This window comes from Schistocerca piceifrons, chromosome 9, assembly GCF_021461385.2.
Source record: "Schistocerca piceifrons isolate TAMUIC-IGC-003096 chromosome 9, iqSchPice1.1, whole genome shotgun sequence".
In the NCBI taxonomy this organism is placed as follows: Eukaryota; Metazoa; Arthropoda; class Insecta; order Orthoptera; family Acrididae; genus Schistocerca; species Schistocerca piceifrons.
The window spans coordinates 223,495,317-223,513,945 of NC_060146.1; the positions used below are offsets into that span (position 1 = coordinate 223,495,317).

Below are 18,629 nucleotides of genomic sequence, written 5' to 3' on the forward strand. Positions count from 1 at the left end.
TGCATAGTCTGCTGCAGAAACACACGGAGCAAGTCCTGATGTTCTCAGTACTGATGGTTGAGCTCCCCATTCATAGTTTGTCAGCCTGCGGATGATGTTATTCCTGGAGCAGACTTTAGCCTCGGTGTTTCGGCAATGCTGCTTGAAGGAGAGCGTTCTGTCAATTACAACCCCAAGGTATTTAGGTGTTGGACAGTGCTTTAGCTTCTTACCTTGCCATGTAACGTCGAGCTCAACTGCAGCATCTCTATTGCGCAGGTGTAAAGCACATACTTGGGTTTTGTCAGGGTTTGGCTTGAGGTGATTGGCGTCGTAGTATTAAGCCAGTTCTTCAAGCGCTCTAGAGAGGTTTCCAGATGTTGCATCAAAATTGGACCCCTGGACCACCACAGCTGTGTCATCAGCATATACGAACAATCTTGCATCTCGAGGTATAGGTTGGTCATTAGTGTACACATTATAAAGGATGGGAGAAAGTACACTTCCTTGTGGTAAGCCATTCTTCTGCAGTCGCCATCTACTGTTCTTACCATTTAGGGAGACATAAAATCTTCAATTCTGCAGAAGACTACCAATAACCATCGTCAACCTTGAGTCCCCTGTGAGGTGATACAATTTGCGCAATAGCTTTCTGTGGTTTACCGTGTCGTATGCAGCAGTAAGGTCTACGAAAGCTGCTCCAGTTATTAATTTTTCAAACCCATCTTCTACGTGCAGCGCCATCCTGGAGTGGTGTTAGCAGCCGTGGGACGGCTACAGGGCCGCCACCTCGGCTGTGAGTGCGCCCCGCCCTTTTGCAACACCAGGGTTTCCGTTCTGAAAGCAGAACCGGCCACCCAGTGGTGGGTCTCGTTTCGCGCTGCACCAGCGGCAGCCAGAGGTCAACTTATTCCATCAGCGGTCGCCTCTGGCTGTGACCGGAAGCTGAGCGCCAATTAGGTCTCGTTTAGCGCCCTGGCGTGGCGCCCACTGGCGCATTCCTCGCCCCCTCCCCCCCCCCCCTCCCTCCACAAGCCCAAGTCTTGCGAAAACGCCGCAGCCGCCTCACTGCAGCCGACACCCACGCCTCACCAGTGTTTATTCTCTCGTCGAGGGAGACCACGAACCCTGATCTTTCTTTCTCAACTGTAAGTTGAAGTAGTCGCACACTCAGGGAGGTTGAACACAGTGGAGGTGGTCTGTCGTTGCCTTCTTGCAACTATGAAGTGTCGACTGTGTATCGCTGTAGTTGTGGATGTCTGTGATTCGGCACTTGTACAGTGTTGTCTTACATCTGTTTTGCTATGGATGAAGTGAATCCTAATGCTGGCAGGTTCTCGCTGAGACTGAGACGGCACAGTCCGTACTAGTCATCGAGCGAAACAGAAGTCATATCTGGCTTTCCCCAGCGAAATTTTATATACCCTATGCTGCTGTTGATCTACAGTCAGTTCCACAAGAAAGTGTTCATCGTTATCTGTATGAAATGAAGGACACTATTATAAAAGTATGTTCACATGAAAATACATGTTATTATTAGTTGTCCTATCACCTAATAGTTAATCCAATCGCCGTCATTATCGATTATAGCTTCACACCTTTTTGGCATGCTTTTCACGAGATTTGCTCCATATTCTCTCGGTAACGATATCGTCCTAATTTTATATGACAGCTGCTTCAAAATATATATCGGCTTTCCATCAAGCTTCATCTTAATATACGACCAAACATTTGCGACCGAGTTCGTACCCGGATGGATTGCACACCAATTCATCGTGGCCACCCCACTGAGATGTTTCCACACTGTACGGAGACGGCTGCGATGTTTCGGATCATTATCCTCTTGAAGCACCCAGTTTGCCTCCTTCGAACCAAATAGCTTCTTAACGGACCTCAGAAGGCATTTTCGATTTACACTGCACATATTTTCGGCGTTTAAATTATCCGTAAGTAAGTGCAAATAGCCATATCGTCTACGTTAACCCTCTCTCCGGTAAATCACTCACGTTTCCAGTCTCTAAATATCGTTTGACCCACTTCGCAACGAATGTCTCAGACTTTCCAAGAATTTTAGCATCAACTCTGTATGACATCTTTGCTCCCTTTGCACGATTTACAAGGAACCCTGCCCTCGTGGCGCTTCAGATATTTTGCAACAGACAAAACAAACGTTCAGCTCTGACACTGTTCATCTATACACTGTGCTAAAGGACTCTGATTACAGATTCGAGACGACTACCAGATATGTCGCTGAGGACGTTACATTTAAAATCATGGCGTACACTTTCTCGTGGAACTGAAAGTATATAAATGGTTTCGGAGACTCTCTCAGCAGCCATCTCAGATCGTTCGCAGATGATGCTGCCATTTACCATCTAGTAACATCATCAAGAGATCAAAAACCAATTGCAAACGGATTCACAGCAAATATCTTTATGGTGAGAAAAATGGCAATTGATCCAAAATAATGAAAAGTGTAGGGTTATCCACATGAGGGCTAAAAGCAGTTGCTTAAAATCCGGCTACATGATAAATCACACAAATCTAAAGGTTGCTAATTCAACTAAATACCTGGGGATAACAATTACGAAGTACTTAAAACGGAACCATCACGCAGAAAAATTTTCTTGGGAAGGTGGAACAGAGACTACGTTTTACTGCCTGAACATGTCCAAGATGCAAGAAATCCACTAAAGAGACTGCCTACAGTACGCTGTAAGTACTGATGTGCGGTAAGCGATTCGTACCAGGTAGGACTGACGGAGGGCTTCGAAAAAGTTCGAAGAGAAAGGGCATCTCGTTCTGCGGTATCGCGAAATGCGGGAGAGAGTGTCATTGGATATGATTCGCTAGTTGGTTTGGCAGTCATTAAAACGAAGGCGTTTTCCGCTGCGGAGATATCTTTCCACGAAAGAGCGATCACAAAGTTTCCCCTCCGAACGCGAAAAAAATGGTTGACGATCGCCTACATAGGAAGAAATGACCATCGTAATAACAGAAACCAGAGCTCGTGCAGAGGAAACATTTGAGTGTTCGTTTTTCGTGCGCGCTGTTCGAGAGGGGAACGGTAGAGAAGTAGTCCTGGAAGGCAATGAAGTGTGAGTGACAGAGTAGTCACGTTGATGTACTCCTCTCTAATAGCAGCAGGCGGGCCGACGTATGGATCACCATTAGCAGCGTCACGTGACCTCACTTCATGACACACAGCGAAGAGGTTTGGAATTGACTCGAGGACACTGCAGCAAAGACGTGATGACGAATTTGACGCGACCACCCTTCCTAGAAAGGGAAAGCAACCAGCGGCGCCTTGCAGGCCAGATGGACGCCCGTCCAACTTCCAGCCACTCCCGACGTCGCTTTAACTTATGCGATGTGATGAGCGCCGGTCTGTGCACTTCCTGAACAAAACTGTTCAGTTTAAACGTAACTCTAAGTGGTGAAAGAATGTGATGAAAAAGCTAGCCTATACACCTCGCCTGAAACTACTGAATTCATCTGCAACTCAATCTAATTTACAGAAATTGAACACGAAGTACGGAGAAATGAAGAGGTTCAGTCACTTCAAGTAGCTTATGAAGCCAACATAACTCGGAAAGAAAGCACAAAAGATCGATAGTATTATTATCATTAATTTTTTTTAATTTTAAATCTTGTGAGCCCTTTGACGTAACCAGCCACGTCTTCATCCCAGAGTAGCACCCGCAGTCCACGCCTTCAATTATTTGCTGGCTGTATTCCAATCTCTGTCTTCCTCTATAACCCTCTACAGCTCCTTCTAGTACTGTAAAAGTCATTCTCTTATGTCTCAACCCATGTGCTGCCATCCTGTCCCGTCTTTTGCTCAGGGTTTTCCACATACTCCTTTCCTCGCCAGTTCTGTGGAGAACCTCATTATTCTCATCAGTCCACCTAATTTTCAACATTCTGTTGCACCGCCACATCTGTAACGCCGGCCGAAGTGGCCGTGCGGTTAAAGGCGCTGCAGCCTGGAACCGCGAGACCGCTACGGCCGCAGGTTCGAATCCTGCCTCGGGCATGGATGTTTGTGATGTCCTTAGGTTAGTTAGGTTTAACTAGTTCTAAGTTCTAGGGGATTAATGACCTCAGCAGTTGAGTCCCATAGTGCTCAGAGCCAATTGAACCATCTGTAACGCTTCGTTTGTTTTTTTTCTTAAGTCGTTTTACCACAGTCCATGGTTCGCTTCTGAACAACACTCGCAGAAGTTTCATTTCTACTGCTCTTCACTGTTTCTGCCTTTCTCTCGCTTACGCACAATCCATAATCAGTACTCGTTAGACCGCTCATTCCATTCAATAAATCTTGTAATTCTTCACTTTCATCGCGGATATAAATATCATAAGTGGATATCATCATTCATATCCCTTCACCGTGAATTTTAATCCCACTCTTAAACATTTCTTTTATGTCTGTCATCGCTTTCTCATTGTATACATTGAACTGTACGGATGAAAGAATATATTACTGTTCTACGCCATTTCTAATGGGCGAATTTCGTTCCCGACGTTCATTCTTACTGATCCGTCTTGGACATGATGTATATCACGCTCCCCCCCCCCCCCCCCCCCTTACATACCTCGAAAATGTAAAACATCTTACGCCTTTCTACGTTGTCGAGTTCTTTTTCTAGATCTATAAATCGACAAATGGTAGGAAAGTTAACTGTTTTTTTGTTTATTTTTGTTTCCACTATCAATTGCAACGTCAGAATTGCCTCTCTGATGCCTTTACCTAAACCGACAGTCATCTAACACAACTTCAACTTTCTTAACCATTCTTGTTGGTATAATTCTTGTCATCATCAGATAATGTAGATGAGCTGTTAATGCGGTTGCGCGAAACTTCTCGCACTTACTGTGGTGTCACCGCCAGACACCACACTTGCTAGGCGGTAGCCTTTAAATCGGCCGCGGTCCGTTAGTATACGTCGGACCCGCGTGTCGCCACTATCAGTGATTGCAGACCGAGCGCCGCCACACGGCAGGTCTAGTCCAGAGAGACTCCCTAGCACTCGCCCCAGTTGTACAGCCGACTTTGCTAGCCATGGTTCACTGACTACATACGCTCTCATTTGCCGAGACGATAGTTAGCATAGCCTTCAGCTACGTCATTTGCTACGACCTAGCAAGGCGCCATTACCAGTTACTATTGATGCTGTAAAACATGTACCGTCAAGAGCGATGTTCACCAATTATGGATTAAAGTTAAGTATTCCACAGCTACGTCCTTTTTTGCTAGTTTAATTTCCTTGTCCTGTTCCAGACCTCACGCCAGCCTGCGTGAGCTAAAACGCGTGCCTTTCGGCTTCCTCTAATAACACGGGGTTGGCTCTCCTGCCAATCCACCACACTTACCTGCCGTTGTCGTGTGTGGACGACATTCTTCCGAAAATCCGACAGTATGTCTCCGGTCTCATTAATTCTGCACGCTAACCTGAATCAAGAGACGATTGGGAATGTTATACGTGCGTCCTGCTTTGTTTGATGGCAACTCTTGTGAGTCGTTTAAAGCTCTCTTGGACATCCGCAGCTACACTCCGGAACCCAACTTACGGTGTTTGGTGGAGGGTGTATTGTGCAGTAGTCTCACTTCCGCGTTTCCCTGTTCAGACGCGAACGTTTTGTGGGAAGAACGAGTGCTGGTACGCCTCTGCGCGACCCTGGAGTTCTCTGGTTTTACTTTCATGGTCCTTTCCGAAGATACGCGTAGGAGCAAGCAACGTATTGCTTGACTCTTTCAGGAACATACACACTCGGAAAATGTAACGGTAAAACAGACCGTGATGCACAACGCCTCTCTTGCAGCGTCTGCCGGTGGGGTTTGCTGAATACCTGTATGACGCTTTCTTGCCTACTAAATGAATCTGCAAGGAAATGTGCTGTTCTTGTTTGGATGTTGTTTATTCCCACTATCAAATGGCTCTGAGCACTATGGGGCTTAACTTCTGGGGTCATCAGTCCCCTAGAACTTAGAACTACTTAAGCCTAACTAACATAAGGACATCACAAACATCCGCACGTTCATCCCTGTTGATAGGTAACTGTTGCACAAGAAACGAAGTAACTGTTCTGCCTCATCCCCTGCACTCTCCAGACCTGGCCCCTGCAATTCTTTCTATTTCGAAAGTTGAAAACCCCGTTGAAAGGACGAAGATATGCGACGATAGACGAGTAAAAGAAAATTCGCAGACGGCTGTTCGCGCGATCCAGCAAGACGCGTACCAAGACTGCTTCCAGAAGCGGAATCGGCGTTGGGAGCGGTGTGTCAATCGTGGAGGAGAGTGTTTCAGAGGACACCACGCACGTCAGTAAAAGGTAAACGTAGAAAAATTTCGTGGACAGAGTTCCGGTATTATTTGAACAGACTTCGTATGTGTGATTTCGTTTTTGCACTGTGTAGCTGGAGTCACTGTCAACAATTACTGCTGGTCACGTCTTTAATCCGACGCCCATCGCCGACGGAAAGCGTCGGTTTGTTTCCCACTACGGGCACATGTATGTTTAAAGCGGAATTTTACACCGCTTGATAGAGCGTTCCGAGATTAGTTCGGTGCTATATTTGTTTTGCCGATATGTATTAAAAGGAACAGTAAAACACAAAGAACGAAAAGTACTCCAGCAACGGTTAAGTGGCGGTGCTTGCTCCTCGGTAGCAGTCAACGCGGAATAGGACGATGCTGTCGCTGACGCAGTACCCGTAATTATTCACCTTGTTTTACTGGAGCTGTTAATACATATCGATCAAACGAATATCGCAGTAGACTAATCTGTGAACGTTCTATCGAATGAGCACCTAAAAATTCCGTTTGAAAAGTCATTTTGTTTGTAAAGGGAAACAAACTGGCGCTTTGCCTCGACACTGGTGTAGCATGAACGACGTGAGGAGCCGTACTTGTCTGGGGTGACTATCTGTACAATGCAGAAACGAAATTGGAAATATCCGCTGAAACACCAGAGGAAACGCGCCTGACGGCTCTTAGGAGAGACAGCCAGTGTGTTGTGAAAATTTGTGTTCCTGTAACACTCGCTTTTGGTACACCGAACTTGCTTTTACACCTGAAGACTTGCCTCCGTTCAGAACGACACGCTGTGTTCGGTTTGCCAGAAACTCTTCTGCTCGTCTGACATCCTTATTCTCCTATTTCGTCCGTTAGGCGGCAGTGTGGAACCGTATTCCGTGCTTTACGGAAGTCAAAGAACACGGCATCTACCTGGGCTCCTGTAGTTACTGCTTTCTGATTACCAATGAAAGTCGCCAACAGCCGTGCAACAAAGATTTTTTTTTTTTCGACTATCAGTTTCGGCATTCCGCTACGCCATCTTCAGGCACTATATGCATCTCTCAAAAATAAACGATATTGTCACACAGAACCACATATTCCTGGATATCGTGAATTCAAAACCGCACCCAAGTACTTTATTCGAAGACTCGACTGCATCTCAGCACACTTGCAATTTGACCACATTGTTGGATTGTAGGTGTGCTCAGCTTGCAATCGAGTCTTCGAATGAAGGAAGCACTTGGGTGCGGTTTTGAATTCACGACATCCAGGGATATATGGCACTGTATGAGAATGTTGTTTACCTTTGAGTGATGCGTGTGGCGCCTGAAGATGGGATAGTGGAATGCCGAAACTGGTAGTCGAAATAAAGTAATATTCTCAATTACACGGCTGTTGGCGTATTTCATCGATAATTACTTGACCAGCCATGTCCCACGTCCGTGATGGATCAACAGAGACAGCTTTCTGAGTCTTGTGGGCGAACAGAGGGAGCAGGCACTTTTTTTTTCGTACGACCGTTCAGGTTCCTACAGAGGAGATGATCGGTCCCTGGGACTGACCCTGCAGTGCCGCCGGGCTGTGGCTGGAGAAGAGCCCTCAGCAGTCGGCAGGGTGCGCTCAGTGGACTCCTGCCTGGCTGTGCCGCGGTCCATCCACTGTGCCTCTGCGACTGCGCTGTTCCCGCGTCCTCGGAACATCCGCAGCCCGTAAGCAGGATGTTGCCCGCCAGCAGCAGCAGCAGCGCCAAAACACAGCCTGCCCCCCCCCCCTCCCACCCCCACCGATACATCAGCCGGGAATGGCGAGCAGTCGGCGCCCAGCCGCGTCGGCCACACGCAGACAGACACGCAGCTACTGTGCGCTCAGGCAGAGCACCGACACTAACCACGGCGCGGTGTCGATGGCAGACCTTACAGAACGTGGACGAGGTCACGAAAACATCATCAGAAACACCACTCACCAAAATAGCTAATGCGGTGTATAAAGCCAGCCGGCATTGATTAACTGATTAACTGAGAAGGTTAATTGGAACAAACGGCGATTCCGAAGTTAGTCACAGAAGAAAGAGTCCGCAAAAAGTGGATGGATCCAGTCACGTGAGTCGAACTATAAAACAATGAAGTTAAAACACATACACAGAAAAAGGCATAAAAGGTGAGACCAAATCTAAAAACTGGAAAAAAAGAGTGGTCTTTCCATGTGCGAGTGGTCATGGGATCAAAGACCGAGAAGACGTGAAGAGAGGTCCCAACAACAATCACTCTGCCTCTGCTCCAGGATTAAAGAAAATGTCCACAGCTTGTGGTCTAGTGGCTACCATTGCTGCCTTTGAATCACAGGGTCCCAGGTTCGGTTCCCAGCCCGGTCGAGGAATTTCTCCGCCCAGGGACTGGGTGTTTGTGTTGTCCTCATCATCTCTTCACCATCTCATCATCGTTCGGGTAGTGGGGATACTGGAAATGGAAAGATTGGAACTGGTACAGTCGCTGATGACCACGATGTTGAGCGCCCACAAATCATCATCATCATCATCATCATCTTAATCTTAAACTTAATGCAAAAGCGTATCTCTGGAAATAAAAACCACTTTCATGGAGGTTGAGGACCATTTCAACCATCCATGAACCGTCTCCAAAAATTAAAATTAAGGCATCTATACTTAGCACCAAGGGCCAAAAGAAGAGGACATTCCACCAATATGTGGGATGCCGTCAGTCTGGCTCCACAGCCATATTGTGGGGGTGGGTCGTTACGCACGGGGATAACAACTGGTGAGCCTTGTATGACCAAAGCGCATACGGCATAAAACAATGGACTCCTTTCAAATGGTTCAAATGGCTCTGAGCACTATGGGACTTAACATCTGAGGTCATCAGTCCCCTAGAACTTAGAACTACTTAAACCTAAATAACCTAAGGGCATCAGACACATCCATGCCCGAGGCAGGATTCGAACCTGCGACCTTAGCGGTCGCGCGGTTCCAGACTGAAGCGCCTAGAACCGCTCGGCCACAGCGGCTGCTGTAATCACGTCGAAAACCGTTTCAGATGACTCACCTGAGTACAAATGACTTCAACTAATGCACTGCCCTTTTATACCTTGTGTACGCGACGCTCCCATCATCCCTATATATGGATATTGCTGCGCATGCCTTTTGTCACCTCACTGTATGCAGGCACGAAGAATAATGATGTAGAATATTAATAACGTATGCCTTATTTGAAAATTTTTAAGAGTTTTCACACAAAAAATTCGGAGACACTACTTTTGAGCGCGCCCTGGTAGCTGCAGGTGGTGCAAACGTGACGGCGACGTGGGACAGGTGTGTGTGCGCGGCTGTGTTTTGTGTTGACAGAGCGTGCGTGGCCACTTTGATACGGCGCGACTGTACCGCAGTGCTGGCTGGCTGGCTGGCTGGGGCTCCGGGAAATGAGGAAGTGTGCGCCCCGCCCCCACCCCCCCCCCCCCCTCACCGTGCTGCGTGGGAGGACACGGGCCCACCCACAGCTAGCTCGTACCGCACTCACTGTCGGCCGGCTTGGTGCTGCACGCGCACCACCGGTGCACGGTACTGGGAGGGGGGGGGGGGGGGAGGTCTGAAAAGTGAGACGGGCGCAGGAAGGGCTTTTGGAGTCTGGCAACTTAATATGGACAGCCCAATACAATGACATCATTTCCAAAGCTCTCTTGTCTGAAGCCCAGTGGTACTGTTTTTGTTTTCCTCTTCTCGGACATGGTGCTCTAACGGCAAACCGAAGGTCGCGAGTTCGAGACCCAGTCGTGTGGTCTCCACGAGATATTTCGACCTGCTAACCATCTGTCGGTGGTATGTAGATCCGCCAGTAACGACGAGTGATTCGCAGTCTACGTTACGCTGTCGGTCGCTGTTAACTGGGGTAGGTCAGGGACACGCAAGTCCAGGGGGTGCCGCCAATGGAGACACTTGCACCAGGCCACTGCACCGCAACAAAACGATTGTTGCTGTTTTCTTATTTTGCTCCTGCGGCATTACACGTCGTGGGGCAACTGTCGCCATCGTCATTTTGTACTGCTGACGTAACGTGATATCGGATATTGCATACTTTCTACGACAGTGAAACGCAGGTGTCTGCTTCGGGGATGTAGCTGCCAACGGTTTACAGAGTTGTTATAACTACTGGGAAGACATATACAGAGTCCCTCAGAAAATTTCGTCTCCTTATGGAAATTCTGCATCAAGTACTAAAACTGAGCAATTCAGTAAGTGTTGGTCCACCTCTGGCCCTCGTGCAAGCAGTTATTCGGCTTGGCATTGATTGATCAAGTTGTTGGATGCCCTTCTGAGGGATACTGTGCCAAATTCTGCCCAATTGGTACTTTAGATCGGTAAAATCGACATGTAGTTGGAGGGCCCTGCCCATAATGCTCGAAACTTTCAAAGGTAGGGAGAGATCCGGCGAACTTTCTGGCCAAGTTAGGGTTTGTAAAACAGGAAGACAAGCAGCATAAACTTCGGCCATATGCGGGCGGCCATTATCTTGTTGAATTGCAAACCGAGGATGGCCGGGCACTGCGTTGTTGAATTGCAGTCTCATTGGCTGGAGCAGAGCTGTCTTCAGTGATGAGTCGCGCTTTGAACAGCCCCGATCTGTCCCCGAAGATTCCAGAAACACGTGGCACCGTTGGCTGAGAATACTGATATTGTCCCTATCTATCCTCTAGTGTATTACTCATGGTTCCCGCGGACTCGTAGCGTAAGGCGAGAACTTATATTACAGGCGAGGACGGTTCGTAGTGTTTGCATCAGTCCAGTGGCTGACTGCACACACACACACACATACACACACACACACACACACACACACAGCTGAGCCCTAATCGCTGCGCTGTGGGCGCCTGCCAGGGACAGACAGGGACGTGCTGCAGTCGGCTCTTTAAGTGCGGCAATTGCGAGACGGCAGCAGTTTTCGACGCGTCACCCGCCGCCAGTTGTCGGCCCGTCCTACGCCCCCATTATTTTGTTCCCAACGGCGCGCGGGCCGATAGCGTGGCGAACGGCACAGCAGACCTCTGTTCTGCGTGGCTAAGAGAGGCAGCCAGCAAGAGTTGCGCCGTGGGTGTCGAGTAATTTACGTCGGTCAGTATTTTGAGATTCCGTTGCACAGTCACCACAGTTATTTCTTTCTTTACTTGCACTCCATTCTCCCAAGGGCAGGCTGTAACTCATCTGCAGCGTAACAGATTTTTAAGAACACGGTCTGGTTAAAAGCAGATCCTTTTTCTTTCTTTCGCTTGTGCCTTTGTCCGCAGGTACGCAGGGTCGGCATTGTAACACCTCCGTTTTTATCCCGACCTGATCTGATCGAATAGCAGCCCAATATTTATTATTAACATGACCGTGAACCTAATGGGGCTGGTAATCGAAATTGACTGCTACGGAAGTTGTTACTTTCCAGTTCATCCTGTTAAATACTATAATACTGAATGTATGGTAATAAGGAACACCAACACAGTTTTACTAATTACGAACTTATATTCTTCTCAAAACACAAAAAGGAGACACCCACTGCCTTCGTCATACATATCAAACTACGGCTAATCTCAGCACAGGCTTTCTTCATTTGCCATTATCGTCACACGCTAATCCATCACTGCATCCAACACTGCAATCCAAGGTTAGGCCGGCGCGGTAGACGCGAAACTAAATATCGGCACTAGTAACGTCACTGATCACTTTTATTAAGATACTTCATCACTTTCGCGGTATTTATTTATTATTTAGGGGTCTAACCACGGCGATGGTGACACCCTTCTCGGTTAAAAACCCTGTATTCCAATAATGGCCTCCACACACACACACACACACACACACACACACACACACACACACACACCATTCCCGCCAACCACTCACGCGCACCTCGACACTCGCTCTCGCAACACGTCACAATCGATTGTTCGCCCTATCGACCTGTGCCGAGTGCAAAGTTATAGTAAGGGCCTACGGACCCCTTACAGCATGGTTAATCGGATTTGGAGACGTTAGATGAAGAGGTGGCCGGATGCCCTTCCTGCCGCCACCCCGTACCCTCCAGGACGGAATTAGTGTACCCCAACTATCTGCGACTAGTGTAATCCGTGGAATAGTGCGAAAGTGTTCATATCTCTGTGATCCATGTAACTGAGGCGGGATGTCGGGACCAGCCCGGTATTCGCCTAGGGGGATGTGGAAAACCGCCTAAAAACCACAACCAGGATAGCCGGCACACCGACCGTCGTCGTTAATGCGCCGGGCGGATTCGATCTGGGGCCGGCGCGCCTACCCGAGTCCAGGAAGCAGCGCATTAGCGCTCTCGGCTAACGTGGCGGGTCGGTTAAAAGCAGATATAACAAATAAATAAAAATATCGATGATACTTTAAGTGAGTAGCCTTTACTCCTGTGTGTGTGTGTGTGTGTGTGTGTGTGTGTGTGTGTGTGTGTGTGTTATCGTAAATACAAACGTAGGAATGTGAACGGAGAGCCAAAATGTGCTACTGAGCTCAAAGCCACATCACTTGCATGAAATTGAAAAGAATTCTGTGTATGTGAAAACCGATCTCATAAACAAGCAAACCAGTAGTTTCACTTGGTCAGTGCGAATTGTTTGGAAAAAATGTAAGTGGATATAAAAAAACTGTAATGACAACCTGTATAAGAATGTAACCTGAAACGCACGAAAATTTCTGCACTGACATATGGCCCCGGTAAACTAAAGAAACTGACAGAACCGACATTGCGCAAAGAAAACTAAACAATCACGTATTAAGAATATCACCGGCAAAATGAAGTACTGGCAGAAACAGCAAGACTCAACAACAGCTAAAAAAATACTGCTAAAAACTAACTACAGTTGGTCCAGGGAAATCGGGTTCATAATATTGACACAGAATGCCAATGAGAAACATGACTCAACCTTAAGTACTGAAATTTCAGTTAGGAACTTACGAAAGAAAACAATTATAGACTAATATTAAAATTCATTTAGTCTAGTAACTTCCATGGCACAGTAAATTAACTCAGAAGATCAATCGCCGGCCGCTGTGACCGAGCTGTTCTAGGCTCTTCAGTCCGGAACTGCTCTGATGCTACGGTCGCAGGTCCGAGTCCTGCCTCGGGCATGGATGTGTGTGTGTTGTCCTTAGGTTAGTTAGGTTTAAGTAGTTCTAAGTTCTAGGGGACTGATGACCTCAGATGTGAAGTCCCACAGTGCTCAGAGCCAGAAGATCAATCAACAGAATAATTATCAGAAAACTCGACTGTGACGAGGGTGAAGTGCACCAATAGCATAAGTCTACAAAAATTAAAAAAACTGTTTACCTTATCAAATAATACTTTGTTCTTCATTTCAAAACCTTCTTTATGAACGTATGCTATCCAACCATTGTCCAGAGTCACCATTCCTTCTCGTAATAAATCTAGAACTCACATAGTTTCAAAAGTGCGTCCATGCATTACACGGTACGCCCGACGAAAACCCCGCCTGCTGCACACTGCAGCTATCCGCTACTGACTGTCGAAGATGCTACGGCTCCACAGCGCAGCCATAGCAGACACGGATACCGTTGCCTAGCAACTGTTTCTCCGTCTCCTGTTCTTCAAATATATCATTTTCCTTTACAGATTACGCAAGTCTCACGAAGTAAGGCGTGAATTTAGCGACTACGGTAGCGGATAAATTCACTGCGTGCCTCGCCGAGCAAAAGTTGTTTTGTTTCAAATCAAGAGTCGTTTGACTAGTATGATTTGACCATTTCCTGTGCCAGTCTCTTCATATCAGAACAGCACTTGCATCCTAGGTCCTTAGTTACTTGTTGGATATGCTCCACAATCTCTGTCCTCCTCTACTGTCTTCAACCCCCTACAGCTCCCTCTAGTACCACGGAAGTTATTCCCTGATGTCTTAACAGGTGCCCTGTCATCTTGTCCCTTCCTCTTGTCAGTGTTTTCCATCCGTTTCTTTCCTCCCCCGGTCTGCGGAGAACCTCCTCATTCCCTATTCTATCAATACACTTGACTTTCAAAATAATTCTGAAGCACCACAACTCAAACAATTCGATTGTCGTCTGGTCCGGCTTTGGCACTGTCCGTGATTCATTACCATACAGTGCTATGCTTCCAGTAAAACAGAAGTAGTTTCTGTCGTTCCCGAAGGTAGTGTTATAGGCCCTATGCTCTTCCTTATCTACATAAACGATGTAGGAGACAATCTGAGCAGCCGTCTTTGGTTGTTTGCAGGTGATGCTGTCTTTATCGTCTAGTAAACTCGTCACAAGATCAAAAGAAATTGCAAAACGATTTAGAGAAGGTATGTGCATAGTCCAAAACTTGGCAATTGGCCCGAAATAATGGAAAGTCTGAGGTCATGCACATGAGTTCTAAAATGAATCCGTTGAACTTCGGTTACACGATAAATTAGAAAAATCTAAAGGCCATAAATTCAACTAAATAACTAGGAATTACAATTACGGAAAACTGTAAGTGGAGAGTGCACATAGAAAATGTTGTGAGGAAGTCAAACCAAAGACTGAGATTTACTGGCAGAACACTTAGAAGAGGCAACAGATCTACAAAAGAGACTGCCTACAATACGCTTGTCCGTCCTCTTTTGGAGTACTGCTGCACGGTGTGCGATCCTTATCAGATGGGATAAATAGGGTACATCGAGAGAGTTCAAAGAAGAGCAGCACGTTTTGTATTATAACGTAACAAGTGGGAGAGTGTTACTGAAATGATATACGATTTCGGGTTGACACTGTAAAACAAAGGCATTTTTGGCTGCGGCGGAATATTCTCATGAAATTTCAATCTCCTACTGTCTCCTCCGAATGCGAAAATATTTTGTTGAAGCCGACCTACACAGGGGGACACGAACATCATAATAAAATAACGTAAATGACAGCTCGCACGGAAAGATATAGGTGTTCGTTTTCTTCCAGCGCTGTTCGAGATTCGAATAACAGAATTATTCTGAATGTCGACAGAATGAGATTTTCACTTTGCAGAGGAGTGTGCGCTGATATGAAACTTCCTAGCAGATTAAAACTGTGTGCCGGACCGAGACTCGAACTCAGGAGAAACATCCCCCAGGCTCTGGTTAAGCCATGTCTCCGCAATATCCTTTCTTTCAGGAGTGCTAGTTCTGCAAGATTCGCAGGAGAGCTTCCATAAAGTTTGGAAGGTAGGAGACGAGGTCGTCCTTGGGTAGCTCAGATGGTAGAGTACTTGCCCGCGAAAGGCAAAGGTCCCGAGTTCGAGTCACGGTCCGGCACACAGTTTTAATCTGCCAGGAAGTTTCATTCTGAATGTGGCTCGATGAACCCTCTGCCAGGCACCTAAGCGTGATTTACAGAGTATCTATGTAGACGTGGACGTAATGATTATTATTACCCACGATAAAGAATAAACTAAACCCCAGTCAGGGGCGGTACATAGCACTATCGGGCAAGCGTGTTTAGCTTTGTCGCGCCTACCGATCGGTGAAATGAAATGAAATGTCTGGTGACGAGGGCCTCCCGTCGGGTAGGCCGTTCGCCTGGTGAAAGTCTTTCGATTTGACGCCACTTCGGCGACTTGCGCGTCGATGGGGATGAAATGATGATGATGACAACACAGCACCCAGTCCCTGAGCGGAGAAAATCTCCGACCCAGACGGAAATCGATCCCGGGCCCTGAGGATTGACAGTCTGTCGCGCTGACCACTCAGCTACCGATCGGTGTGCAAACCGTTGCATTTCCGATGGTTACCGACCGAAATTATCGCGGCTGCGTTGCCTTTAATGCTAAAGAATACTAGCAAGAGTTGCAGAGTCCATGGGCGCTACTGAGAATAGCTAAGGAAGTACAAAAACACACAAATAGCGGCGACTTCTGTGCAACTGAACTACGCGGACCTACTCCAGGTTAGCCACTGCAAGCAACTCAGGACCAGGGCCCCCCCCCCCTCTCCCGCCAGTTTTGTTACCACAGTGGCGGTTAAGTTTTGTTCTGGCGCGCAAGGCCTGGTCTTCAGTTTCAGAAGTTGGCTTCCCTGGAGTGGCGGCAACCGGTCTGAAGACGCGGGACAGCAGTATTCCTGCGACGAAGAAGACGTGGCCTGGAAGTCAAAGTAACGGCTCCAACAGCCTTTGTGGGCGTTCGCCACATTGCAAATTCCTATCAGTATTTGAATCGAGGTTCAGAAAGTTACTGCGAGTCTACGAGACAAAAGTCCTCTGGTTAGGAGAAAATTAGTTTGATATAGTTTAAGTGATGATTAATTTAGTCTATTTTCTGATGATTAATTTAGTCTATTTTCTGAATATTAATCAGATCGGCGTTTGTGCAAATCGTATGATTCGAAAACCTGCGTGTAGTTTGAATCTACCGTCAGAAGAGTTGGTTTATTGCTTGAGTTTGGGGAGGGGACGAAACAACGAGGTCATTGGTCTCATCGGATTAGGGAAGGAAATCGGCCGTGTCCTTTCAAAGGAACCATCCCGGCATTTGCCTGAAGCGATTTAGGGAAATCACGGGAAATCTAAATCAGGATGGCCGGACGCGGGTTTGAACCGTTGTCCGCCCGAATACGAGTGCAGCGTGCTAACCACTGCCCCACCTCGCTCATTGTCGGGAAAGTAGAATGTAGTTTGTTAAGACACTCCCTCTTTGTCAGAAGGGCTGGACAGGGTGACAGTAGTTCCTGCGGAAGACGCTGTAGTAGGTTACAGGAAAATGTCTGCTCTCCGAGTTTATCACATGAATTTACACCGGCAGAATATCGGAATAATTTTGCTGGTGGAAGCGGCGGCCGTACGTAGAACACCTGTACATGTGGTGCGTTTGTTTCTCGGTAAGAACGGCGGCTGGTGTTGCTAGCGGAGAGGTGCTAACAGACAGGGTTCAGCGAGCGCTAACTGCCTCGCGCAACGGGATCTCGACATCAGGTGGACGGGACGGCTAACAGCTACAACACACGCTTCGCGGCTCCTTACTAACCGTGCACCGCGCGTAGTGAGTTCTCTTGACAGCGGACATACCAAAAGAAGGCGGCGCCCAGCTGGGGAACTGCTGGAGTCGTTCGGTATGAGAAAGGCCAGGCAGCCCAATACGGCAGCGCTGCGTTCTCTATGGAATAGCTGCTAATGTTCAGCACCACATGAAATTCAACGTAATAGCGTGATGGAGGAGCACGTGTGCAGTGTGCGCGCGTTGTGCAGACACCGTCTCTTAGTGGTGTGGGCAGAGTAACAGCAAGCTCTGCAGGCATTGCAGAAAGATGGTAATAAAGATGAGGCGCCAAAAAAAAAAAAAATACTAGGAAATCTTGAAGCGCGGAAAGAAAAGGTCGTAGAAGAAAACTTCTATCCAGGAGGTCATCTACAGCATCGATGTTCCGACACTTCAGTGAGTCATGCAGAATTTCGCTGTTCGTCTGTGCCACATCATCGCCAACGATGGCAGGCATATCGAACACGTCAGGACCTAATCCGGATATCTGTATGGTCGTTTACATGTCGAATAAAGTGTGTGCACGCCGTAGTTTGTAACTAATTTACGTTTTTTTCGTATAGTTCAATAATTGTCACTATATATATATATATGGGGGGGGGGGGGGGGGGTGTGCGCGCGCGCGAGTTCTATTTCAGCGCAGTTGACATTTTTTTAACATTTATCGTGAATATTATCTATAGAACAAGAAGCTAACTAACTACACGCGTTACAGTCCAGACATTCATCAGGTGACGTAATAGTAAAAAAAAGTAGACGTTGACATACTATGCAATAAAATAAAACATGTGTACAACAAAAGAGAATGTCATAATTATAATAAACGCATTTCACATTACCAGTCCCGATTTTTTTTTTGTTTTTTTTTTTTTTTTTTTTACATACATAGCATTTAGGAGTGTAAGAGAATAGTGAACTGTGTGGTGGGCGCCTATACGGCGCGGCCGGTCGTGAAACAAGTGTCTAGGTTCAGACTGTGACTCTGACAGACTGACTTGTCCGAGTGATTTTTCACACGCATCTTTCTTTATTTTTCAGATTCCTGCTGACGAGTCAGTCAGCACGGTGATTTTCTACGACGTAAAGGTAAGTGTTTCTCGTTCGTCTGCAACTGTACATATTTTGACCCCTATATTACAAACGTTGGACTGGTGCTGTAACATTTACTGCTCCTCTATTTGTGCTAATTATTCATGCGTTCTCCGTGAATTGGTCTGAAAATTTGTGCTGTATTTATCGACGGTACCGTCTTGTTTATTGCGTTCACACTGTAACCTGTTGGTATAGTGTAACGCGCACGGCGCTAGCTTGGGAGACAGGGAGGTAAGCCAGACGTGAATCG

General features: G+C 47.0%; 1 protein-coding gene across 1 annotated transcript in view; it reads left to right on the forward strand.

Annotated features, from left to right (window-relative positions):
* Nucleotides 1–18,629, forward strand: part of LOC124717108 (G-protein coupled receptor moody-like) — a 336,472-nt gene that overhangs the window by 76,685 nt on the left and 241,158 nt on the right. Inside the window, exon 2 of the mRNA XM_047243820.1 lies at nucleotides 18,326–18,373. The gene's annotated coding sequence lies outside the window, so the exon portion shown is untranslated. The remainder of the gene's footprint in view (nucleotides 1–18,325; nucleotides 18,374–18,629) is intronic.